Below are 11,909 nucleotides of genomic sequence, written 5' to 3'. Positions count from 1 at the left end.
TTTTTTTTTACTTATTCCTGCTCTTCTTCCCAATTTCTAAGAGTCAAGAAGTATCCCAGGGCTTGGTCTTCAAGTTTCTCTCTTTTATCTACACTAGCTTCTTCAATGATCATCTGGTATCAGTGGCTTTAATGCCACCTAAATGCTCATGAATTCTAAATCTACCTTAATCTCTTCCCGGTATTTACATCAACTTCAATATCAAATGCTGACTCAACTTCCCCAAATGGCTAACAGGCAAGCCAGCTATGTTCAAAATGGAAATCTGGCTCTTCCATGATTCCATCTGCCCAACTCCAAACTTGATCCTGCTACAATTTTTCATACTCAACTCATGGTACCAATGTTGATTGATTTAGTCTTGTTAAAAACTTTAGTTTCTTGCTACTTTATTCTGATTTTCTTACACCCCAAATTCAAGCTTTCACCAAATTCTATAGTTTTTGCTTTTGAAACCTGTCCCAAATCTGACCACTCCTTCTCATCTTCACTGCTCTGCCCACATCCAACCGACAACCATCTCTTACAGATTATAGACTATAGCTATAAGCCTGTAACTATTCTTTCTTTCGCTCCTGACCCTACAGTAAGTTGTCTGCACATCAACCTTTCATTATATGAATTAGGTCATGTTACTCCTCTTGACTTTCCATTACATGTAGAACAAAATCCAGTGATTTTACCGTGTCCTCCAGGGTGCCATGTGATTCAGCCTCTGGCCTTATTCCTCCCTGTATCTTGTGCTACTCCTCTCTGTAATCCATTTCAGCCACATAACCCTCCTGTCTGCTTTTTTGGATAATAATGCACATTCCAACTCAAGGACTTTGACTTGCAGTTTCACTTGTGTCACTTGCCTGGAATCTCTTTTCATAGACATTTATATGGCTCTTCCCTTCTGTCATTCAGGTCTGTGTTAAACTGTCACTACCACAAACAAGTCGTCGCTGACCATCACACAGCATCTTTGGTCACTCTCTGCCCTCTTTATTCTGCTTCATTTTTCTTTATTGTGTCTGGCTTGCATTTTTGTTTTTCTTTATTATTTGTTTCCCATATTTTAATGTAATCTGTATGAAGGCAGAGATTTTGCCTGTTTTAATTACTTTGTATCCTCAATACCCAGAATAGAGCCTGGCACATAGTAGACACACAACCTACACAATTTAGTCAAATGAATGAATTAATGGTTGTTTCTGTCTACTCGCTCTCATATCTCCTTTATACTCTAATACATCTCTAAATTTTACTATAATGCGTATGAAAACTTATATGGAATTAGTGATGAATGCCAACTTTTCAACTCATTGGGTAGATGCCATTATTATTGTTTTTACTGATAAGTACTGAGGTTTGGAGAGTTAGGTACCTAGCTTGTATTCACACAGTGAGTAAGTGGCAGAGCCGGAATTTAACACAGAAGGTCTGGCTTCAGAGTTCTGTATTCTAATCATTATACTCCCAGCTGTAATATTTTGTGAAACTATTGTCCTTTTTCACTCACTACATAGAGAGACTTTGTACACTTTGCTGTATCTATTTTTTTTTCCTTCAGCCCCTTTTCTCTTGTAATTAAGTTCTATCTGTGCCAATCTTCTCTAGCTTTCTTCTGAAAAAATCGTTGGGCTTCAGAATCATATGGGCCTTTTCATCCCATATGAAACTTTCTCATTCAATAAGTTCTCATATCCCATTGATTTTTCTTTCACAATATCTTTTGAATTCCTGATGACCTTCTCATTCCCAAGAGACATATTTTTTATTCTATTCATTAGGATCTCACACCTGAACTGTAAAAACAGCTTCATAATTAGCATTCCTCTCTCTAGTGCCTTCCAGACTCTTTTGTATCCTACTTGTCAGATTTCTTCTTAAAACAACTTAAAACATGGCATTCCACTCCATAAGTTTCCCCAGTGGTTCCCCATTGACTACCAAGAAAAACCTACAAACTTCTCAGTATATCAGAGTTGAGTCTACATTTTCCAGTCCACTAATATATTGCCTTTGTTTATTTTTCCTTCTGAAGATTTCTTTCCTTTTGGAATCACTCAGAAGCTTCCTCTACCTAACAAAGTTCTATGCATCTTTCAAAGACCGGAGCAGATACTAATGCTCTCATAAATTTTCTCATTTCTGATTACTCCAACCAGAAATGATGGCTTCCTTTCTCCTATTTGAATAGCATATCTTTATACGACTTTGTGACATTAATTATGCATAATATTGCCTAGTATACTTAGGTATTCAAGTCCAAAGCTTCCTTCCTCTAACAAGTTGTGAATTATATGATAGTGAGGGAATGTATGTGATTAATCTTCATATTCACACCTTGTAGCAAGAATTAGTGCTTGCTAAATATCTGTCACATTACTGAGTGAAGAAGTAAATGTATTATAAGACTGCCTGTGTTTGTAACACATCAGTGTCTGGGGGCTCTTTTTTAGTCAATTATAGGTGGAATATCTTCTAGTAAAATTTTCTGATATATTAAGGGCAGTTAAAATTGTTTTTATTAAACAGAAAAGGAAACAAAGAGCTTAGAAAGAGAAAGGAATGAAATCTAACAAGTACTGAGAACTTCTGAATATTATTCACGTGCTGAACACCTTGCTGATTATTATTTTGTTTAATTCTTATAATATCATGTGTGGCAATTATCCTGATTTTATAAATGTTTGGAAACAGAGACTCAGACAGCTTAAGAAACTTACTCCAAAATGTACCGGGGCAACCTGTGAACCTCTATAGTATACTGCTTTTCCAAGGATAAAGATGCCTTGCATGCCTTGTTTATATCCTTTTTAAAAGATGTTTTAAACAATAGCATCTCCAATTTACAAACATGGAAACTAGAACCTAAACATACTCTCAGAACCCAAAACCTGCACTCAGTCTGTTCACTGCACTCTGCTCTCCCATGTTGTCACCTCAAGCTCTGAATTGCTCTGTGACTAAATTAAAAAAAAAAAACAACTAAACAAAACATATCGTATTCCCCATGTCTTACTCTATACATAGGGCAGCCCTAAAATGACTAGCAATTTATTTTTTTATTATTTTAAAAAGTATTGTATAGTATGTGTATGTGATTTTAAACAAATAGTTTTACAGAATTTATAAGAATACACGATGGACCCGGCAATCTTAAATAGATTCCACTCTTACATATATAACCAGCAGAAATACGTGATATGCTCACCAAAGACAGATATAAGCACATGTGTGGCAATACTACTCCTCATGTCATATCTGCATTACATTATAGTAATATAATAGAATACCTTGCAGCAATGAAAATGAACAGACTAAAATGGCACAAACAGTGTGGAGAAATTCACAGATATAATGTTGCAAAACAGAAACTTAACACATCTACAGGATTCCATTTATGTAAAGGTCAAAGACAGGCAAAGTGATATATGAGGTTAGAATTCAAAGGGCAGGTACTCTTGATGGAAGGTGATTAGTTACTGGAAATACCCATGGGGCCTTCAGGTAGTCTCTATTGTGCGCCCCAGGTGATGGTTATGAGGCATTTCACTTTGGAAAATCACCGAGCACTGCTTAAGATATTTCAGTTTTCACTATGTCTATTATACTTAAATAAAATTTCACTAAGAAATGAAGAATCAATGGAATATATACCTTTCAAAATAACATTGTCACATTACATTCTTTGTTACCCAAGCTCTGTGTTGGTAGAACTCTAACAAAAGGAAATGACTTCAACATATAATCAGAGTTGGTTTTAAAGTCCTGAAGCTTTCTGATAAATAAAATTGGATCTTTGCAACTGACGTGATTGACAAGGCTTTAGCTTAGCTCTACTGAAAAAATTGTGGATCTGTATGTTGGCAGGGTTGTGATTTCATTCATGATAGTAGATAAATTTACTGATGGCCCCACTTGTAATTATTTAGATTTACTAGGGTATGAAGTCTTGTATCGCGTCTTGTATGAACCAAATCATAGCATTATGCAGAATTCTTGTCACATGTATGAAAATATCTGCTGATCCACTTAAGAATCATTATTTTTATAAGGTTATTTTCCCCTCTTCTTTGACATTTCTCACCATGCTCTATAAAATGTTATTAGTAGATAAAATACAGACTATTTGAAATTTGTTTTTGGTTCTCAATACCCACAGGGAGATGTATTTAATTATACTGGAGTACAAAAAAAAATATCTGTGTATTTGTCTAAGATAATACTTCTTGGTTGAAAACATTATGTGGCTTGTGCACGCCTTTCCCTAGAATGCACTGCACAGCTGAGCAAGCTGATGCATACGAGAAGAAACATACGAGCTGGGAGCGTAGGCAGGAGAACCAGGCAATCTAATTCCCCAGATCAGAGCTCTTTGCTGTAAAATGGTGACAGAGGCTAACTGTTTTTTTACAATGGCCAAAGAATTATTTAAAATTTTTTTTTCTTCCTATAAATACAATTATAAGAAATTAGAATCATCACATATAACTTTCCTGAATCTTAAAGAACGTATAAGGGTCATGTGCTGGAATTCCCCGGAATCAGACTCTGAGACAGAGTGTAAAATAGAGGCAATTTATTAGCAAGTGCTTTCTGGAATGACGCCTGAGAGCGCGAGGGACACAGAACTCAGGGGAGGGAGAAACTGAACTCATGATGCAGTTTAATAGCAGCCTTAGCTACCCTATAGGTTTCTGTGGTGCTGGGACTGTCCTTCAGAGTTGTCCCAAATGAGGCAAGGGGAGATGGGCTTCTGGACCTTGTCTTGAGTAGTCTTCGATGTAGGCTGCCCCCAGGAAGTGGGGTGTAACCTGGGTGAGCAACTTCTTTAACTGAGAGCAATTCTTGGAGAGATGCAGATTTACTTGCATTTCCAGTATTTCATTACGTGTTGGAATATAACTATCTTCTTGGCCTTGGAAAATGTTTTCGACCCATTCTTTCTTCTGTAAAATGCTGGAGGAGAGATGGGGAATCTGAACTAGAAAAGATATAGATTGAAGCACATAACCTGTTAGATCACATCAGTCAAAAAATTCTAATAATTTAACATTTGAGAGTTTGGGGAGCAGAATCCCTTTGAATTTCACTTTTTTTCTTTTTTTCTCTTTTCCTATATAGGAAAAAGATAATGTAAAATCGGCCTTCAAAGGAAAAAAGAAATCTCAAAAAGATAGCCTGAAGAGGCAAAGGAAGAGACATGGTTTTGCTTTTGCGATAGCTTAGGGGCTGCTTATGGTTACTGGTTTGGGGCTTTCTAGAATATTCACTGCAAGAGCCAACTCTTTTTTCCCCTATTCCCACCATCTGTTTTAGTCACTTGACTGCAGAAATCAAACAATGAGTTGGAGAAACTGTTCAGAAGTAAAATAAAGCTACTTGAGGAAAAGCAGATTTTAAAACCTTGACTCTAGGTGCTATACTACCAGAAGGCCTCTGGTACACAGATGGCCATTGAGAGGGACTGGCCTGTGCGAGGATAATCTTAACCTCTGAAACATTTGATCCCAAGGCAAATTTGTGTTTGACTCTTACATACATGATATGAGAAGCCACTATCCAGCTCAACAGTCTTCTGGAACTGTGCATTCATTCCATCACCTTGCACCCCGTGTGGATGCCCACATCTAACCAAGTGTGCTTTCTTAGCAGTATTGAGTGCAAATAACTGTTCTCGTACCATAAACACCAATTTTCAACTATTCAAAACTGTGGGAGCTGTCGCAAGGAGCAGAAAATTCAAGGCTCATTTGCATTTTTATTAGACATGATATCATTACATAAATATGATTCCAAATAATAATTAGATGACAATATTAAGATCAATTTTTGTTCTTTGACTCTTGAATGGCATACTTTATTCCTTCTCTTACTATGAATTTCTACAGGAGGTAGTATTTTTTTCATGCAGCTCTATAGCTCCCACAGTGCTGTGTCAACGACTCCGTAAAACAGTTGTTAATGAATGAGGATTAAAAACACAGAGATTGTTTCTTGGTAGTTCTATAAGCAAATGACTTTTTAAATAAAATTAATTGATTAGTAATTCTATTGGATTTTCAAGTCAGCAGGTTAGTAAGATTGTGCAGACATGGTTAAGATATGTCTTTCAAGTTCAAAAGAAGTTGCCTATGGGGGTACAGAATTGTGTTTCTAATGAGGATTTTTATAAGGCAAAAAAAATGCTTGATTATCAGAGGTAGGGGGATAATCAAGAGGGAATCTGACAAAGTTGATAAAAGCAAAGGGTTTTGGATGATGCAGTGCAAAAGGAATACATAGAGCTTTTAGGAAGGTTTTCTAGAACAATATGAAAAATAAAGATCCTTTTTAAGATTTATGTCACATAATTCTTCCTTAATTGCTACCATCTTAGAGATGTCTGTGACAAAAATACACAGTCTTTTGTTTGAGGACCATTCTCGTCTGAGTCCAAGTCTTTCGATCAATTTGGGGTAACTTGTAAAAGGTTAAAGCAAATGTGTTAAGGCAGAAGCAGTGTGATGTCTCAAGCTCATCTCAGAGAAGTCTTTGGACCCAGATCAGAGCCTCCCTTTCCTGTGACCTCATCTTCTATCTAATACTGTTGATGTCAGAATGTACACCCAGATGTTTACAACTCTTTCGGATTTCTGGACTTTATAGCCATAGCTCATTTGAGAAAATCTCAGTTAAGAAGGGCCAGATAGAAGGAAGTGAAGGCTGTAGGATACTATAGGATGCTGAAGGAACCTTCAAGTTCACTGTTCACAATGCACTCCATTTGCTCTTCGTACATTTTCATGGCTGCCCTGTGACAAGCACTGGTCCAGACCCCTCACATCATATCTCATCTTATAAAGTGTACTTAAACCACATGAAAAATGACAAAGCCAGACTTTGAACCTAGAATTTGTTTTATAATCATAACTGCAGTTATTTTCCTCCATCAGGGAAAGAACTTTATAATCTCAAAAATCTTACAATGTCATTATTTTCTCGGGTTCAAATTTGAGTTAAAAAATTGCCATTTAGCTGTCTCCATCTTAAAATATCACACACGTTTTTTCAATGTAAGACAAGATTTTTTTTTTAATAAAACTAGTTATATTTTAATGACAATGATTTTCAGTATCTTCATGAAATTTGGCTTATTTTTTAAGTGGTCATATTTTTAATTTGTATTTATTTTAACAGCTTTATGGAGATATAATTGATACATAGAAAACTGCATACATTTAATGTATACAATGTGATAAGTTTAGACATATGCATGCACATATAAAATTATCACCACAGTCAAGGAAACAGACATATAAGAAGGGTGTTTTAAATAACATCTACTGTTAAATGGTATTCGTCAAGTCAATACATGGTTATCTTTTATTGCGTAACAAATTACTCCCAAAACATAGCAACATAAAAGAATCATTTATTTTCTCAACAGCTTCTGAGGGTCAGGAATCCAGGAGCATTTAGCTCAGGGTCTCAATGTAGATCATGAGGTGTCGCTCAGTCTCTTGGGCTGAGGGCCTCAGTTCCCAACCACCAGTCCCTCCTCTCCACAGTTCTTCTGTATGTCATTAGGACATGACTCCTGGCTTTTCCTAGAGCGAATTACCTAAATGAAAGAGAGAGAGAGAGAGGAAAGGAGGGAGGGAGAGAGAGAGAGCAATCTTTCTAATCTAATTTTGGAAGTGACCTACTATCATTTCTGTTGCATTCTATTGCATTCTATTGTTTATCAGGTCAACTCTGGTGAAATGTGGCAGGGAACTTCACACAATGTGAATACTATGAGGTGGGAATCAATGGGAGGCGTCTAAATCCTGGGTATGACACGTATTTGCTACCAAGTGGCACAACTAGGTAATGAACCCAGGCAGTCTGACCTCAGTGGTTGGTCTTTACCACTATGTTAAGAATAATTACAGAATACATATTTGTGAATGTTCCTACTTTTCCTAAAGGGGCCTTTGGTGGCATCTTAGATACTTGTGAATGCCATTCAGTGACAATTGCTCGTCAAAGGATTCCTGAAAATGTGAAGGAGACTACTTATCAAAGGCAATAGCCACTTAACTTCCAAATAGTCCATATTGTATACAGGTCATTGCAGAAAAGAGGTGAGAAGCAGAATGAGAAATCATTTCATTTAAATCTTTTCACTTTGAAATATTATCTTTCCTATTATATTAGTCCACCTCTCCTCAACACTTTCTCAGTTCTGTCAAGTAGCATGTTGAGAGATATCTACAGAGAACCCAATTTCTTAGAGTTGTAACTTTAAAAGAAATCTCCACTTTAGATTTCATATAGGTCACATTCAGTGCTAACATTTTAAAGAATGTTGTAAAAGTTTTTGAATAACAACATGCCCTGTTCAGGGAGCTAAGTAATTCAGCAAGAGAATTTCTACTAGAAAAATCTTTGTGCATCAGTGTGAGAGATAAATTCAATTGTCAGCAAACTGTGTCAGAACAGATTTTTTTTGTCATATTTGGCCACAGAGCAGAGATTTATTGAAAGTGGTTGATGATATCGCTCTGAGCTGTTTTACATAAACATAGCAATGCAGTGAATGCTTTGAATTGTAGTGTGAGTGTGTGTGTGCTTCTCACTCTCAAAACTGACATCTCGGGGAAAATATCAAAAGACACATCCACATAATGTTATATCCAACTTTAGAATGGCATTTTTTGCAACAACTATCTTATAAATATAGACTTCTGTGCCCTTTCAGAAATGAATCCTGGGTCAAAAATACCTCAAAACCAAAGATTTAGAATACTATGTCATGTCAGGAAATAAAACTATGAGAATTTTTGAGTTGCAGAAACATACAATGGATGTATTATTTTTAAGAGGACATTATTATTTGCAAACCTTTTGTAGCCAGGTCTGTAGCCAAAATGCAAAACACTTAGGAAGTAAAACTTCTTTCTTCGGTAATGAAGGACATGGAACTGGAATATAAATTTAGTCTCGTGGTTCTCTCAATTCTCTAATTCATGGATTCTGTGGCTTGCCAAATTACTCTACATTTCTCCATTCAAATTTACTCAGCACCAACCAGGACATATTTATTAAATTCTTTTTATAAATGTATTATAAAATGTTGGTTAAGTTTAAATAATATTGATAAGGAAACATGTACAATTTGTAGAGTGAGTGCCTTCTATATATCAAGGAGACTCATTATCACATTCATTTATGACTATAAACTGTCAACACAGGGAAGGCTTTGCAATCTGCCAATCAACCTTAATGACTAGGCAATGATCCTTTTTGATCAGTAAGATGGGTGAAATTAAATTGACTGCCTCAAAGACTAGATTTTTGAGTTGTATATATTCTTACTTTATGTAATTGTTTAGCTCTTATTTATAGATGTATTCATTATTATTATTATTGTTATTATTGTCATCATTAGTATAGTAGCTATATACCCCAGGAGAGTAAATAATATATTAAATCCATTTTAAAAAGTTTCCAGTGAGTTAAAATGACAAATTTATAAATATTACTTCTAGAAAATCCTTCTTATTAATTTACTTGAAAAATATGAAGTATCTCTAGCACTACACTATGAGAGACACAAAGACTGCAAAATTAAAATCTCTTTAAGGAATTTATAATCATTTTGGGTGGTATCTGGCTTGAATCTCTCATTCTTTTTCAAAATTTCCTTGTCATTTTTTTCTTTTCCTTTTTCTGGAGTCTGTTCATGTATTCATATATCCACAATTTACTCTTCATAAAATATCTTTATTAAAGTATTGTTCTGTATACCATTTATCTCAAATTTTCACTAGTCTTTCTAAAAATAATTTAGAGGAACCTGGTATCATCACACTCATTTTTAATTTAACATTTAAAATATTGTTATAAGGTAAAATATCTGTGAAAGATGTAATTTCTCACTCTTTCAAATAAATCTGAAAGCATAAAAATACCATTACATTTTGATATCCACCATCATCTATTTTAAAAATATGTGAGGCTCCAATGTTACAGAGAAGAATTTATATCACTCAATTTTCTCTTTAGACTAGTACCTACAATTCACTTTTGCCACAGAATAATATACACATGTCATCTGTTTTATGATTGAATATCTTTTATTCATCATTTATCTTGTTTGCAACGTAATATTTTTATAAACTGAAATTGTACGTTTATATTTTTACTGCTATTTTTTTCTTCTGGGTTGAGTTAACAATTATTATTTCTACACAATTGTATATAAAGCAAGATTTCATTGGAATTATCACTTAATAAATGAGGCTTTTTAAATACAATGATTTCATATATCCATGGATGAGTGCTACTTATTGCGTAAATTCTATTCCAGTGTTTTACTGAGAAACTTTATTTGCATTTATGTGTAGGTGAAAGTTATAACAATGAGATTTTTATAGCAATCACTCAATGATTCAAATTACCTGCCAAAATTATACCATGAACTCTCATCTAAAGTTACTTTTGATAATTTTTCAGCTAACAACTAGGTAATATTCTTCTTCAATTATGTTGAAAGTAAAAGTTTTAGAAACCACCTGACTTTCAAAGGTATTTATTACTCATTCAAGTCATTTACTGTCTTATTTTCTAGGAGGTATATCTATAAAGCACTTTTTTAAGTTACTTTGTATAATATAGCATATTAAGATAGAATTGGAAACATTGAAATATCACTGATAATATACCTTTAGTAATATAATTTTTAAAAAATATTTTATTCTATTAAAATTTATGTATTTTTTATTCAATTCTTGGAAGACAACCATTTTTTAAGCTAGCTAGAAGGATTAGTCTTCGATGTCAAACTAATCAATCAAAACATGTCTGAAAAGGCCTTACCTCATTTTTCAATTCAAAGAAACATTAATATACATTTCAAGGTATATTATAAATATACTGAAAAATAAATTCTAGAATGCAGTTCTAAAAGCTAATTTACTAGAAGCAGTCCTTTAGATTTAAAATGTTAAATGTTTAAAATAATTAATATGCATTTTAATTATGAAATATTTTTTAAATTGACATATGTCTAACTTATTTATAGTAATGCAATAATATAACTTGTATGGTTATGAAGTTATTTATGTAAGGGCAATGTGATAAAGATTTTTCTTTGATAAATGTATATCTGTGCATGTTAAAAACTCCAATAATTGGCATTTGTGTGTAATTAAATAAAAATTATGTACATAATAGAAATTAGTTTCATAGACAGAAGTATACTGCTGCAATTGATTATTCCACTACCTACCTTAAATTTTATTTTTTGATAATAAGACGTGGGGAACATTTTATAAGATGGTATAAGGTGAAGGTTGGCTACAATTATAGTAAATGTTTCATGCTATTATATAATTGAATAAGTATTGAATAATGGAATTGAACAACGCTAACTAAACCTAGAAAATATTGCATGATATTTATTTGTGGATTTAAGCCAATATAACTAAAAATTGTTTGGTATTTCCAGAAAACATTCAGTTAGATCTAAATTATTGTGATAGTAAATTGCACTGTTTTGGCTTTTTCAAGGCATTTTCTTTCTACTTAAATATAAATCCTAAATATAATTATTGAGACTATACCTTCATTTTTTCTCTCCAGACTCTCTCTCAAAAGCATTACTTTCTTTCACAGAATTAACAGAAAATTCCCATTTCTTTAACCCACTCTACGCAATATAGTCAATTTCTGAACAACTCAACATTTTTGGTGCCATTGTTCTTGCTTAAGAGAAAGAATAAGAAAAAAAGAAAACAAAACAAAACCTTGGGAGCCTTAAAGTGGCTTTATGGTGGCTCGATTAAGCATTTCTTTGTTTGAAACCATGTAAAGTTTTACACCTCAGGTTAATACTCCTGAGTTAGATGCTGAAGGAGCCAACTGTCCTTTCTAAAATGAAGATTTTGTGG

At 33.9% G+C, this 11,909-nt stretch overlaps 1 protein-coding gene across 1 annotated transcript in view; it reads left to right on the top strand.

Moving 5' to 3' along the window:
• The window catches only part of DCC (DCC netrin 1 receptor), a 1,008,917-nt gene that overhangs the window by 960,892 nt on the left and 36,116 nt on the right, over positions 1–11,909 (top strand). The gene's annotated exons all lie outside the window — the stretch shown is intronic.

This window comes from Pteropus alecto, unplaced genomic scaffold (genome assembly GCF_000325575.1).
Source record: "Pteropus alecto unplaced genomic scaffold, ASM32557v1 scaffold146, whole genome shotgun sequence".
NCBI lineage: Eukaryota > Metazoa > Chordata > Mammalia > Chiroptera > Pteropodidae > Pteropus > Pteropus alecto.
This window is presented reverse-complemented; position numbering and strand designations above follow the sequence as displayed.